The 16,408-nt window shown below is 42.1% G+C and overlaps 1 long non-coding RNA gene across 1 annotated transcript in view; it reads right to left on the bottom strand.

The window, feature by feature from the left end:
* Window positions 1-15,842, bottom strand: part of LOC105942150 (uncharacterized) — a 665,512-nt gene extending 649,670 nt beyond the window's left edge. The window contains exon 1 of the long non-coding RNA XR_009245186.1: window positions 15,608-15,842. This is a non-coding gene — a long non-coding RNA (uncharacterized LOC105942150). The remainder of the gene's footprint in view (window positions 1-15,607) is intronic.
* Window positions 15,843-16,408: the final 566 nt, after the last annotated feature.

Raw genomic sequence — 16,408 nt, forward strand, 5'->3', positions numbered from 1 at the left:
CCATGCCAGCCTTAGTACACTGGCAAGTGCAGGAGCCAGGCTGGAATGCGATGCATGCCAAGTTAGGCTATCACACCTGCTGGCTTGCATAAGCCAGGGATGAGAGCTCAATGGGCAGGGACAGGCTATAGCACTTGCAAGCAAAAGCTGGGACTGAGGGTGGTTTGGGTCAGGCCAGGCTGCATCATTCAATGGCAAAGGTCAAGACAGGAAATGGGCTATGCAGAGCTGGGTCAGAGCAACCACTGGCATGTGCAATATCTGTGGCTGGCAATAGGCCTTGTTGGGGACCTAAGGCAATGCCCTGGCTAGATTGTGGTTCCCACCGGTGAGCACGAGGGACAGAATGGGGGCTGCAGTTTGTTCTGGACATGGCTGTTGTCTCCCTCATCATGGGCATGGATAGGAACTGAGGGACGCCAGACTTGGCAAAACTCCAACATCCACTGGTGTTCATGAGAGCCAGAGTGGGTATAGAACAGGATGGACAAAGTTTCTGCTCCCACTGGGCCACATGAGAGCTGCATCAGCACATGAACTAGGTGTGGCTGGACTGTAACACCCAAAAGCAACATTTGGATAGGGTATGGGTCTGCTGGGCAAGGCTACTCTTATGCCAGTACAGAAGGTGAAATAAGTCAGCCCAGGCCAAGGACCAGCCAGTGTGTGTGAGATCTGCAACTGAAAGACAAGACAGAGGAGCTTGGGGAACTCCTTTGTCAAGCCACAGTCCCTGCAGATGAACACAAGAACCAAAGAAAGGAGCAAACCAGGTTATAGCACCTGCTGGCATGCATGTGTCTCAGCTATGGGCCAGTTCATAAAACCCAGTGGCAGATCTGAGAACCATGATGGGGTGCAGGACAGGCTGGGTCTGGCCACATCACCAACCAGTTCACATTAGGTCCAGGACTGGGAGTTGGCAGCACTGGGTGGGGTGGCAGCTCCAGCCAGCATAAGCTGGAACAGGGGCAGACCAGACCAGGCCAGGCTACAGCATCCACCAGCAAATGCCAAGGTGGATTTGCAAATGTCACACTGGGCTGCCACACCCACCAGCACATGCAAGACAGGGATTGGGGGTGAGCCTGGCAGGGGAGTAGTGGAGACTTTGTTGCTGGGCCACTGCTCATGTTGGTGAGTATGACAGCTGGAGCTTGGGGCAGACCAGGATGGACAGGGGTACAACACCTGTCGGCCCACATGTGAACTGACTTAGGGGAGAGCCAGGCTGGGGTAACCAATTGTATACACAGGCGGGTTTTGGCTTTGCCCACAGCAACAACTAGCAAGTGCTGGGACTAAGGGCATTTCTGTGCAGTTAGACTGCAGAACCACCGGGAGAATACAATATCCAGGATAGTGAGTGAGTCTAGGGGGAGGTTGTAGCCACTCTCTTATGGGCTACGACTCTCACTGGTGAGTATAAGAACGAGGACTAGGGCACTGGCCTGGCTGGAGAGGTTGTGGCTCCCACTGGGTTGAGTGTGGGTTGGAAGATGGAGTTGGTTGATCAGATCAAATTAGGCTCCAATCCCAATGAAATATACAAGATCTCAATGGTATATGGGGCAGACTGGACCTGTCCACTGCACATGCTGACAGGCACAGGAACTAGAGCTGGGTGCCAGTCCAACTGGGATTATTGGGGGTCTCTGACTGGACTGCAGCTCTCCCTATGGTACATGAGGACCAAGTATGTGTTAGGCAGGGCTGGGCTAGGCCACAGCACCCATTGGTTTGCTGAGGATGGAGGACAAACTGATCAACTACCCCTGAGAAGTTTGACGGCAAATTTCTGGGCCAATGGAGACGAAGAGGAGGACAATATCAGCCAATCAACTTTGGAAGGACTTCCACATTCTTAAAGTGGCCATAGCAGCAGAATCTCAAAATTACCAAAACCACATGAGCAGAAACCTCAGAATATGCTCCACAATGGGGACCTGGGATGACAATGGATGGCAGTTCCCCAAACCCCAGGATGATGTAACAGTTGGGAGACTGGGCATGGTTTCTCCTCTCATATCCCCCTCTCCCCCATATACAGGAAGAAGATAAAGAAAATGTGTAAACAGTGGTCTCATCCAATATGCCCTGATCCTCAACCCTTCCCACCCTGATCATCTATGTAAACATCATCAAAAATAAAAAATAAATGAAATAAATCAATTTATGTGCTATACCACAGTAACAGAATAAGGGATAAAGATCATCTGCTGGACTCAGTAAATGAAGGGGAAGAAAAAGCTGAAAAAACTCTATAGTACTTAATGGTAAAAATAAAAATAAAAATGAACAAAAAAATTCTCAATGAAAAAGGGAATAGAATGAAATCACCCAAAAATGGTAAGAGTCATATATGAAAAATTTACAACTAAATATCACATCCAAGATGAAATACTGAAGGGTTTTTGTCTAGGATCAGGAACAAAGCAAGGGTGCTCCATTATTTTTTAATGATTTATTTATTTTCATTAGAAATTCAGATATACAGACAGGAGCAAAGACAGAGAGGAAGATCTTCTGTCCACTGAGTCACTCCCCAAGTGGCTGCGACTGCAGGAGCTAAATCAACCCAAAACCAGGATCCAGGAGCTTCTTGTGGGTCTCCCATATGATGCAGGGTCCCAAGGCTTTGGGCTGTCCTTCTGTCCTTAACTGCTTTCCCAGACCACAAGCAGAGAGCTGGATGGAAAGCAGGTTTGCTGGGATTAGAAACAGCACCCACATGAGATCCCAATGTGAGCAAGGCGAAGACTTTAACCAATAGGCTACCACCCTGGGTTCGACTGCTCACTCTTACTATTTATGTTTGACATAGTAACTAGAAGTTCTAGTCAGAGCAGTTAGGAAAGAGAAGAATAAAAGGTACAGAAAATGGAAATTAATGTTTCTATTTGAAAGTGACATGACGTGTGTGTGTTTATGTGTGTGTGTGTATGTGTGTGTGCTCTTACATATAGAAAAAACCCTAAAGGATACCACAGGAAATATTTACAATTAACAAAATATAATAAAGGTAAAGGATACAAATCAGCTGCCTAAAAACTAATATATTGGGCCCAGCATGATAGCCTAGTGGATGAATTCTCACTTACCTGCATCAGGATGCCTTCTGAGCACCAATTTGTGTCCCAGCTGCTCCACTTCCTATCCAACTCTCTGCCTGTGGCTTGGGAGGGCAGTGGAGGCTGGCCCTAAGCCGTGGGGCCCTACACCATGTATTAGACCTAGAATAGCCTCCTGGATGCTGGGTTTGGATTGGCCTGGCTCAGTTCTTGCCATTGCCGCCACATGGGGAGTGAACCAGTGGCTGGAAGATCTTTCTCTCTTTCTCTCTACAAAACTGCTTTTCTAAAAAGTATATAAATAAGTAAATATATTTTTAAAGCTTCTATATTAACAGGATTTTCTGAAAAAGAAATGGAGAAAATCCCACTAAAAAATTTCTAGGATTACATTTAGTCAATTATAATAAATGTGTATATATATATATATATATATATATGTATATATATATATAATTAAAAACAATAGAACAGTGTTAAAAATTGAGGAAGATATAAACAAATGAAGAACATATCACTGATTATCATTTGGAAAAATAATGTCATTTAAGTACAGATAACACAGTTACAGATTTAGTGCAGTTGCCATCAAAATTCCAGACATTTTCACAAAAATAGAAAAATATCCTAAAATTCAAATTAAATCACAAAAATATCAACTAGTCAAAGCAATCTCTTTTTTTAAAGATTTATTCATTTTTTATTACAGTAAGATATACACAGAGAGGAGGAGAGACAGAGAGGAAGATCTTCCATCCGATGATTCACTCCCCAAGTGAGCCACAACGGGCCGGTGTGCGCCGATCCAAAGCCGGGAACCAGGAACCTCTTCTGGGTCCCCCCCCCAGGTGCAGAGTCCCAATGCATTGGGCCATCCTCAACTGCTTTCCCAGGCCACAAGCAGGGAGCTGGATGAAAAGTAGAGCTGCCGGGATTAGAACGGGCACCCATATGGGATCCCGGGGCTTTCAAGGTGAGGACTTTAGCCACTAGGCCACGCCGCTGGGCCCAAAGCAATCTTGAATAAGAAGAAAGAACTGGTGGCACCACATTTCAAAACATGCTAGAGGAGAATCAAGATGGCGGAATAGGGTAAGGGCACGTTTAAATGGACGGAAAAACATTTAACCAGGATGAAGCAGAGAGGACACGTTCCAGGAAATAGGAGAGGACAGAACAACAGCACAGGGATACCTGGAGACTGACAGACACAGGAAAGCAGCGGACACAACAGTGTGGTGTTGCAGCGACTGATACCCCAGCGGCAATCAGACAATGGCCATCTGAACTCCACCAGCAGCCAGAACTACACAACCAGGTGCGAAGAGACTTTCACTGGGAACTCCAGAGGTGAACCCAGACAAAGAACTGCCTGTCCTGCTGGTCTGTTTGATTTAACCAGGACCAGAGACAGAGCAGCCGGTCCCAGATGGCAGTGCGGGAACAGGGTGGATTTCACAGACCATCCCCCAAGAGCCAAATCAGGCACCATTTTGTTTTAAGAGGCAAAGACAAGGCAAAGTACTGAGATATCTGAGTTGGGAGTGAACACATTTCTGACTCAGTGAACTGCATCAACGTGGCATTCTACAGGTTCCACCCAAGACAGGTGTGGGTAGCCCTCAGACCTGACAGCTAGCAGATCAAGAACTCTAGTAGGGGCACATCAGGCACCATTTTGTACACTGTGGCAAAAGCTTCAGCACTGCAGGGACAACAGTGAGCTGCGCATGCGCTGAGTTCACAAGAACTGACTGAGCTCAGTGCGTTGCACTGGTCCCGCAGCAAAATAATACTGACTTTGGCATCATATGAGTCAAAATAGGTGCATGTGGGCCCTCAGACCTAATGGCCAACAGGTTCTGGCAAGATTATCACCAAAAACAACCTAGGTATATAGGACACCTGGTGTCTCCCTAATCCTGGGACCTGGTCCAACTGAAAGTGGGAGAAAGTTTGTACAGACAGCAGTGCAGCCTCAGCATGGTATCACAGGAGGTGGAGACTGGTGAGCCAGGAGCCAGAACTATGGAGACCATGGTGGAAATCTCACATAAAAATCCAGACCTTGAACTTGCTGGAGGGAGTGGCACAAATGACTGTAAACAAAGAGCCAAGTGCCAACTGCAATAAGTAAAATCGAACTGTAGACCTGTAGGTGACACAGCTTAGAAACCTGCCCCTCAGGAACCAAGATAGCGGCATAGAATACAGACACGTTTGATAAGGCGGAGAATCTTTAGGCAGGGAGAAGTACAATAAGTAGATTAGAGGGGAAAAGTAGGGCTCAGGCAGTAAGCAGGGGGTACCAGGAACCCCCCTGGACACAGGGAAGCTGCAGAAATGAGACAGCAGTGTTGTAGTGGATCGAAAAACCCACCAGCAGTCGGCGAGCAGCAACTCAGACCCCAGTGATCTGGTCTCCGACGATCCAGTCTCCAGTGATCCAGGCTCCAGCAATCCGTTTCCAGCGCCAGCCAAACATCCAGCCGTGGCCTCCACACAGACGTTGTGACCGCCAGGTGAGAGCCTGTGTCCGCGTGGGGAGCTAGGAAAGTGAATGTGGTCTGGGAGCGGACAGACAAGCTGAGTGACTGGGACCAGCTGCAGGCGGAGAGAGTTGGGGACTCAGGGCGCCATCTTGTGTGGAGAGGCAGAAGATGGAGTTGACAGAGCAACACACAGGCCCCTTTCTGACTGTTCATACGGAACTGATCCAAGGGTGGAGGGGAGCACCAGCTTTGCTCCCTGCAGGGTCTGTGTGGTTCCTGGAACTGAAAGCCAGCAGCCACTCTTCTCCACCTGGTGCCATATCGGGTGGCAGGGCAGCAAGTGTGGACCCCAAGTGGAGATCCAGAGTGGGTGTGTTGCTGGTTAATTGCACAGAGCTGAGCACACGGCAACAGCCTTGTAGCCTGTGGGGTCTGTGTGGTCCCTGGAGCTGATGGCGACAGCCCCCTGATCTTTACTGGTGCCCCATACAAGGCGCCATCTTGGACACTGAGGCAAGTGCTCCAAACACTGATAAATTGCAAGAGGAGGAGTGGCAAACTGCGCATGCGCTAATTCAGCAACTCTCAGATAACAGTGTCACGGGACCGGGACCAGACACTGTTACACTGAAGGGAGGTCAGCTGAATCGCCCGAGGACTGACCTGGGGACAAAAATACCTCCATCTTAGAGCACTGCACAGTCTCCACAGAAAAAACAGCACCGAAAAGGCACGCCTCCAACTCCACCCAAAATAACCCCAGGAGGTACTTAGACTTATTGGCCAGCAGGGGGTGAAAAGCTCAGTGCTGCTTACAAAATCAGTGCCACGGACGAAGCAATTATTCAGGTCAGCTGTGTTCGCCAAATCCAGGGCACTGAACATAAAAATCAACTTATAGACCTGTAGGTAATACATCATAGAGATGATTTCGTCAACCAGATTGGCAACTACAAAAGGTAAAAGACAAGACAAAAGCACTATGAATGTTACTGAAGTCTCTCCAACAAAGGAGCAAAAGCTTCGCCCACTCCCAGAGTTAAATGAGGAAGACATTGAGAAAATGGGGGACAAAGAACTCAGAAAACTCATTGCAACGTTGCTGGTCAACAATGAGAAGCACAAACAAGAGTTCAAAGAAGAAATAGCAGTAATACATCAAATTAAGGCTGATATATCAGAAATGAAGAACACAGTAGAGCAAATTAAAAATACAGTGGAGAGTCTCAACAACAGAATGAATGAGGCAGAAGAAAGAATTTCAGAATTAGAAGATAGTTCCTGTCACCATGAAGAAACAAGCAAAAAGCTGGAAGCAGAGCTAGGTCAAGCTAAAAAAAGTATCCAAGAAGTAAAAGATATAATTAAAAGGTCTTACGTAAGAGTTATGGGAGTTCCAGAAGGGGCAGAAAGAGAAGCTGGGATTAGAGGCGTATTCAGTGAAATAATACAGGAAAACTTCCCTAATCTGAGCAAAGAATTAGAAAGTAATATACAGGAGGGCTACAGAACTCCCAACAGAGTTGACCAAAAACGAACTTCATCACGACACATGATAATCAAGCTCTCTTTAGTTGAACAAAAAGAAAAAATCCTTAAATGTGCACGAGAAAAAAATTAGGTGTCATATAGGGGAACCCCAATCAAACTCACAGCTGACCTTTCAGAGGAAACACTACAGGCCAGAAGAGACTGGAGTGACATATTCCAGATTCTAAAAGAGAAAAATTTTCAGCCCAGAATAACTTACCCTGCAAAGCTCTCCTTTGTCTTTGAAAATGAAATAAAATTCTTCCACAATAAAGAAAAACTTCAAGATTTTGTCTCATCTAAACCTGCCCTACAAATGATACTCAAGGATGTTCCCATGAAAGAAAAAAGAAATAGCAACCACCAAAAACAAAGGCAAATGTGGAGAACATCCCACTAAAAGGCTAACAGAAGACCCAATCATAGAACAACACATCGCCAAAATGACAGGACCAAACTGCCCCCTATCCATAATAACGCTGAATGTAAATGGCTTAAACTCATAGGTCAAACGCCACAGATTAGAGGATTGGATCAAAAAACAAAACCCAACTATCTGCTGCTTACAGCAGACGCATCTCACCAACAAAGATCAGAAAAAACTGAAAGTGAAAGGATGGAAAAAGATATTCCAAACAAATGGTAAGGAAAGACGAGCAGGTGTAGCCATTCTTATATCAGATGACATAGACTTTGATGTGAAGAGCATCAAAAGAGACCAAGAAGGATACCACATAATGATCAAAGGAAGCCTCCAGCAGGAAGAGATCAGCATAATAAATGTTTACGCTCCAAATGCCAAAGCATCTAGCTACGTGAAACAAATATTAATGGGCTTAAAGGGAGAAATAGACTCCAATACGATCATAGTGGGAGACCTTAATACCCCATTAACACAAATGGACAGATCAAAAAACCAGAAACTCAGCAAAGAAACGATAGAGCTCACCCAAACTCTAGAGCAAATGGACTTAGTTGACATCTATCGAACCTTTCATCCTACAGAGAAGACACCTTTTTTTCATCAGTACATGGAACTTTCTCCAGAATTGATCATATTATAGGCCATAAAACAAGCCTCAGCAAATTTAAAAAAAATGGAAATCATACCATGCATCTTCTCAGACCACCAAGGAGTGAAGCTTGAGAACAAGAAGTCAAAACACCAAAGAAGACTTACAAACATATGGAGGATGAATAATATGTTACTAAATAAGCAATGGGTTAGAGAGGAAATCAAAGGGGAAATTAAAAAATTGCTTGAAACAAATGAAGGCATCAACACAACTTATTAAAACTTATGGGACACAATCAAGGCGGTGCTGAGAGGAAAGTTCATTTCAATCAGTGCTTATGTCAAGAAACAAGAAAAGCACCAAGTAAATCAGCTAATCTTACAGTTGAAGGAACTAGAAACACAACAACAAAGCAATCCCAAGATTAGTAGGAAAAAAGAAATCATCAAAATAAGGGAGGAAATAAACCAAATAGAGACCAAGAGGACTATACACAAGATCAATCAATCAAAGAGCTGGTTCTTTGAGAAAATCAACAAAATAGACTCCCCACTAGCTCGACTAATTTAAAAAAGGAGAGAGAAAATATACATCAATAGTATCAGAGATGAGAAAGGAGATATAACAACAGATACCTCAGAAATACAAAGAATCATCAGGAACTATTACAAGCAACTATATGCGAGCAAATCAGAAAACCTAGAGGAGATGGATAGATTTTTGAACACATACAATCCACCAAAATTGAGTCAAGAAGCAATTAACAATCTAAACAGCCCAATAACATATACTGAGATTGAATCAGTAATTAAAGCCCTCCCAACCAAGAAAAGCCCGGGACCAGATGGCTTCACTGCTGAATTCTACCAAACATTTAAGGAGGAACTAACCCCAATCTTACACAAGCTTTTTCAAACAATAGAAAAACAGGCAATCCTTCCAAGCTCTTTCTATGAAGCTAATATCACTTTAATACCAAAGCCAGAGAGAGAAACAACAGAAAAAGAGAACTACAGTCCGATATCCTTGATGAACATAGATGCAAAGATCTTAAATAAAATACTAGCCAACAGGATCCAACAACACATCAGGCAGATCATTCACCCGGACCAGGTGGGATTCATCCCAGGCATGCAGGGATGGCTCAACATTCGCAAAACAATAAATGTGATACATCACATCAACAAATTAAATAAAAACCATATGATCCTCTCAATTGATGCAGAGAAAGCATTTGATAAAATCCGACACCACTTCATGTTAAAAACCCTAAACAAGATAGGCATAGAAGGAACATTCTATAACACAATCAAAGCAATTTACGATAAACCCAATGCCAGTATCATACTAAATGAGGAAAGATTGGAAGCCTTCCCGCTAAAATCTGGAACTAGACAGGGATGTCCACTCTCACCGCTACTCTTCAATATAGTTTTGGAAGTCCTTGCCAGAGCTATTAGACAAGAAAAAGCAATCAAAGGAATACAAATTGGAAATGAGGAATTGAAATTATCGCTATTCGCAGATGATATGATTCTCTACATAGGAGAACCAAAAGACTCAGTCAAGAGACTTCTAGAACTCATAAGAGACTTTGGCAGGGTAGCAAGATACAAAATTAATGAACACAAATCGATGGCACTAGTGTACACCAATAATTTCACTGCTGAGAAAGAGATTGTAAGTATAGTTCCATTTAAAATAGAGGAAAGGAATCTTAAATACCCAGGAATTAAGCTAACTAAAGATGTGAAAGACCTCTATGATGAAAACTATAAATCATTTAAAAAAGAAATAGAAGAAGACCTTGAAAAATGGAAAACCTTACCATGTTCTTGGATTGGCAGAATCAACATTATCAAAATGGCCACATTACCGAAAGCAATATATAGATTCAACGCAATCCCAATCAAAATCCCAGCAACATTCTTCTCAGAAATAGAAAAGATGATACAGAAGTTCATCTGGAATCACAAAAGACCATGAATAGCTAAAGCTGTCCTGAAAAATAGAAATCAAACTGCAGGAATCACAATTCCAGACCTCAAGACATACTACAGAGCAGTGGTTATCAAAACAGTCTGGTACTGGTACAGAAACAGAGAAGATCATCAGTGGAACAGAATAGAAACACCAGAAGGGAATCCACACATGTATAGTCACCTAATCTTTGATGAGAAAACGGAAAACAATCCAGGTAAAAAACGTGGACTATTCAACAAATGCTGTTGGAACAACTGGATAGCAGCTTGCAGAATAAAGAAGCAAGACCCGCACCTGTCACACTATACAAAACTCAGCTCTAACTGGCTCAAGGACCTAAATCTACACACAGAAACCATTAAACTATTAAAGGAAAACATAGGAAACACACTCCAAGATATAGGAACAGGGAAAGACTTCTTAGAAAAGACACCTAAAGCAAAGGCAATCAAATCCAAAATGAACAAATGGGACTACATCAAACTAAAAAGCTTCTGTACAGCAAAGGAAACAATTAACAAAGTAAAGAAGCAACCAACAGAATGGGAGAAAATTTTTGCATTCTACACGAGTGATAGAGAACTAATATCCAGAATCTACAAATAGCTTCAGAAACCTAGGGACAGTAAAAAAAACCAACCCTGTAGCAAAATGGGCAAGAGACACGAACAGACATTTCTCAAAAGAACAGATTCAAATGGCTAACAGACATATGAAAAGATGCTCAGGCTCTCTAGCCATCAGAGAGATACAAATGAAAACCACCTTGAGGTACCACCTAACTCCAGTGAGACTGGCCTACATTCAGAACTCGAAAAACAACACCTGCTGGAGTGGATGTGGGGAGAAAGGCACCCTTCTTCACTGCTGGTGGGAGCGTAGGCTAGTACAACCACTGTGGAAATCAGTATGGAGAGTGCTTGGAAAATTGCAAATAAACCTGCCCTATGACCCAGCAATCCCGCTCTTAGGAATATACCCAAAAGGAGTAAAATCTGCATATGAGAAGGGGATCTGTAATCCTATATTTACAGCAGCACAATCTACAATAGCAAAGTCATGGAAACAAAACAGATGTGCGTCCAAGGAAGAGTGGTTAAAGAAACTGTGGTACATCTACTCTACGGAATATTATTCAGCCATTAAGAAGAATGATATTATTCTATTTAAAACCAGGTGGTTCCAACTAGAAGCCATTATGCTCAGTGAAACAAGTGAATCACGAAAGAACAAATACCATATATTCTCTCTCATATAAGGAGGCCAACATGGAAAGTGTAACTCCAACAGTCCAATCTATACTGGTTTTTTTTTTTTTTTTCGGTGACTGTCTGTTTGCTCTTTTGGCTGTATCTCATATGTTTTGATGTTTTTATGTCAGTTTGTTTGCTTCCAAATAATCTCTATTCTCTAGTAGAATTCATCAAGTGCTCATGAAGTATACGATGATATCACCTTTCCCAAAAGACTTCTGTGTTTCCTTTTAGTTAAGCATGTGTTGCTTACTCAGTGGCACATTATTTTAGCAGGGTGCTACAATTTGTTGTTGATGTTGTTGTTGTTGTTGTTATTGTAATCGATGTGGCTGTTATGAAATGATGTCAATCCGAAAAACAGTAATATTATATCAACCCCAAACAGCCTGTATCTCATGCAATAAGATATTGTGAAGTAACCAATTATATGAGGCAGATTGCTTATGATCTACATCAAAGAACTGTAAAACCTAATGTACTTGTAAGGCCCCACGATACTTGGAAATGGGGAGAGAGAGCAGAGAAATCTTACATCACCCTAGAAGGTGTGAGGAAGATGGGAAATACAACCTATCAGGATCATAACTGGTAACTCACAGACAACAGACTCGAATTAGCATTAGACAATAGCAAAACTACAAAGGCAAATGGGGGAATCAGGAGTAATCCCAACAACCTCTTAACAGGAGGCCATGCGCATAGAGCAGGGAGGGGTCCCCAGAGTGGAGCAGGCAGACAGGAGGAGGCTTTTATCCCAACTCTGAAGACTCCTAGATCCTCACCAAGGACTATCAGTATTAGCACCAAGGACTACATCCCTACTGCCAAGGAGACCACGGGGAAATGGAGTGCCCTTGGAGACCAAGAACTCTGAGGTCACCCACCCCCATTTGGATCTACCACACGGGATGAAAGAAGCCCAAATTCTGCCTTGCAAGATCCAAGGTCATTGGAATGACAGCCAGGACCCCTGAGCGGTCCGCAGAAACAGAAGAACAATAAACTTCCTTCGGAACTAGGGAGAGGAGCTTTCTCTGGTCCTTGCCTGCTTCCAATTTTGGGTCCCCACCCCCTCTTGTAATGACCATCAGGAGCGCTCCAGAAACCCCTCAAAACAAACAAACAAACAAACAAACAAAACTAGAATAGATAGACAGAGAACAACAAGGAAATCTTAGAAACAGGAAATGGTCGGCGGGGATGCACTTACAACTCACTGGGTGGGACAAGAAGATTAGTTACTCCTCACTGGGGTATGGAAGATTTTTCTGCACACCCCTCCTAAACATGCTCACCTAAACTATTGACATATATCCTGTTAGAATTATAGAGTTAGACCACCTGAAAAACAGCCAGGTTCAGCGAAAACTTGCTTCAATGCTATAAACTGCTAAATACTAAAATTAAAATAGGCATGAGACAGCTGAATAACAATCTAAGCCATTTTAAGGTGTATAGAACATGGTTGAATATAAACCAAAATTGAAATGTCTATGAAGAAGTCACAGGTTGTGGTTGAGAACCTGCATTTTCCTATTAACATATTGGTTAATCAATACCATGTCAATTAATGCCACAATGTTGTAAATGGTCGGAAATATTATGTTGGGGCTTTTAATTGACTGGGATGATACTCTGCCGGCTCTACCTTCAGACCAGAGATGGTCTCACCAAGAAGCCATTGAACTTACCAGGACAATAAGACGCTGGACTTTATGATTGGTCAAAACCTCCAATGAAAGAATGTCAACTGAATTTTGAACTATGGAAATGCAACAAGGTGGAGCAATCTGCCGTGGGGGGAGGGTGTGGGGAGAGGTGGGGGGAATCCCAGTGCATAAAAAATGTATCACATAATGCAATGTAATTAATTTTTGAAAAAATGAAATGCAATAAAAATGTGTTAAAAAAAAAAAAAGAAACCTGCCCCAAGGAGAAGAAAGCCACTACACCTTAATAAACAATTTCAGCAAAAGAAGGACACTAAATAAAGAACAAAACTTGGTAGTACAGAAAATATCTGCAGAAAATATGAAGAAAGCAATACATATTCAACAGCAGCCAAAAATAATACTAAAATACTGTGGAACAAACTTAATCAAAGAGTCAAAAGATCCCTACAATTGAAACCAAAATCAAAATGACCTTGCTAACCAAATCAATTTAAAGTTTCAATGAGATAGAGATTCTACAACATAGGAAAATATGCTTGCAATCTGCATATCCAAGAAAGAATTCACCTCCAGAATATATTAACAGCAAACTCAAGAATAAACAATCAAACCAGTTAACAAATGGGCAATGTATCTAAATAAACAGGTCTCAAAAGAAGAAACACAGTCAACAAATATACGAGAAATTCTCCGCAGCACTAGCAACCAGAGAAATGCAATCAACTGTGGGATCCAATGTTGAGGATATGTTTTTATTTTTAAATATTATTTCCTTATTTTGAGAGAGTTACAGAGAGGAAGAGAAAAGTCATCTCTTTCCATTGATGGACCAGGTCAAAGCCAGAGGCAGGAGCTGCATTTGGACCTACCATGTGGGTGGCAGGGAGCCAAACAGCTAAGCCATCTTCTGCTGCTTTTCCAGGTCTTTAGCAAGAAGCTGGATTGAAGTGGAGCAATGGAGACACAAACTTGTGCCCGTATGGGATATGTCACATGAAGTAACATTACCCACTATGCCACAAAGCTGGCATTAAGCGTGTACATTTTTTGCAATAAACTTCCAAATTATCCTCCTAAGTAGTTGTACAATTCTTCATTCTCACCAGCAATAAATGAAAGTGCTGGTGATCCATCTTTATCAGTATTTGTTGCTGCCAGAATGCTGCTAATCTGGGCCATTCTAGTTGGTGTATTGTGGTATCTTACTGTTTTAATTTACATTCCCCTAATGATGTCTGATTTTGAGCATATGAACATATTTTCAAATGCTGAGAATTACATATAGATTATCACTGCTTTATCAGATGTGTTTTTGCAAATATTTTCTCCCATATTTGACTTATCTTTCTTATTATCTTGACAGTGTCTTTCACAACGCAAGTTTTGAGTTTAAACTAACTCAAGTTTATCACTTGTTTCTTCCATGAATTTTGTCATTGGTGTTGTATCTAAAATGTCATCATAATGCCTAAACTCATTTTTATTTTCTCCTGTTATGCTTTAATAATTAATGGTTTTGAACTGTATGCTTAGGTTTATGATGAATGTGACCTGGATGGTGATTTAGAAAAACCACCACCACCACTTCCTCCCTGACCCATAAGGTTCAGATTAAGCCCCAATTAAGTTTATGTGAAGCACCAAAAAGTGTATGTGTGTCTGTCCATCTGTCTATATAGGCATACTACACAAAAGCCCTTTCAGGGTTCCGAGTGGTGGTTCAATTAGTTCCGCATGTGGTCACCAAAATTTAAGCTGTTCCTCACAGCCATGAGAGATAAATCCACCCTCTCAATGGGTGAGTGTCTCCTTCCACATATTTTAGGGCTCCTCCCCAGCCTTATTTTGTGCCAGTGAAACATCCCTTGATCTTACTCAAATGTGTCTTGCTGTCTGATTCTGAATCATGCTTTCTAGTTGCTTGGTTTGAGCACTTGGGCCTAATACTCATTATACGCATAACTTCACTAAATTTTTCCAGATTAGAAAAATAAAGAAGTTACATACAATAAAAAAGAAATAAAAACAAAAACAAGGCAAAAAATAGCTGGATAACAAAGGATGACTTATTTTTTTGTTTAGTATGGATCAATAGATAAACAGACAGACCTTCATCACCCGCTGGAATGACTAGAGCCTTGTATCTCCACCCCCACCCTGGGGCAATGACATGACTGTGGAAATGCACAGCACTGGTCCTGGGAACACAACAGACTCTCCTACCACTCCTCATGAGTCAGGCCTTAGCATGAGTCTTCCTGCTTCCTAGTCCTGTAAGCCCTCAATATATAAAGCACTAGCAGTTAGAGAAATATTGACCAGTCAGCTCTGCTGAGAGGTGTCGTCCACCAGCATGGGCTGAGAGCCCATGCCACAACACCCAGGGATGTTGTCCTATCTGATTCTGTGAATGAAGTGGTTCAGGAAACAAAACGGCTAAAAATATAGTAGGAGCCAATGGTTCCCACCTACAACTACAGCCTGAGATGTCTACAGATGTGGTCAGTATTACATGCACTGGAGACAGGTGCAGAAGAATGGTCAAGCAAGGTCGGAAACCTTGGAGATACTGCTCTGTCTACTCACCTGCACTTCTTAGCCTTGCCCTGGGGAGCCACAGCTTCCACAGCTATAGACATGATCTCTTCACTCACCAGGAACTGCATGGGTTTGATAGCTTTCAAGTTCTTGTCCAATTCCCAGACAAAGGGAATGCCAATCAACAGGCTCAGCTCCATTTTTCATATGTACATTAGAATGAATGCCCAGCATGTTCACAGAAATTTTGTTCATTTTGACCTCAAGCTATAATCTGCCCTAATTTCCAGTGATGGAATATAAAAAATGGTATGGTACGATATTGTAATAGCAATATAGTAGACATACAATACACTACATTTACATATATCCACTTTGTTAAATCTTACAAATATTGAACAGAAGAAGTCATTAAAGAATAAAGAATAATTTCTTTTATACAAAGTTCAATAACAACCAGAGTTAGGAAATATATATAATTGAAAAATTCAAATGAAACTACATAATTTTCCCAAAAGTCAACATGCTAGTAATAGTAGTAGCAGTAGCCACCTCTGGAACAAAAAGTTGTATGGTTATCAGATCACTCACCAAGATTCTAGAATTGTCTTCTATGTCAATGTGAGTGACAATTCATGTGAGTTTTTTAGTTGTTTACCAAATTGTAGATTTTACATAATTTTCTGTATTATGCCATCTATAATTTTAATTTTGTTATTTATAATTTTAAATCACATTTAGAAGATGTGAAAAAAATTTCAATGCCACAGAGTTTATTATTGTGACATATATTTACAGAGACATTGATCTCATTCACATGGACTACAGTCATCCATTCAGTTAGGCATA

The sequence above is a fragment of the Ochotona princeps genome, chromosome 3 (genome assembly GCF_030435755.1).
Source record: "Ochotona princeps isolate mOchPri1 chromosome 3, mOchPri1.hap1, whole genome shotgun sequence".
NCBI classification, from domain to species: domain Eukaryota; kingdom Metazoa; phylum Chordata; class Mammalia; order Lagomorpha; family Ochotonidae; genus Ochotona; species Ochotona princeps.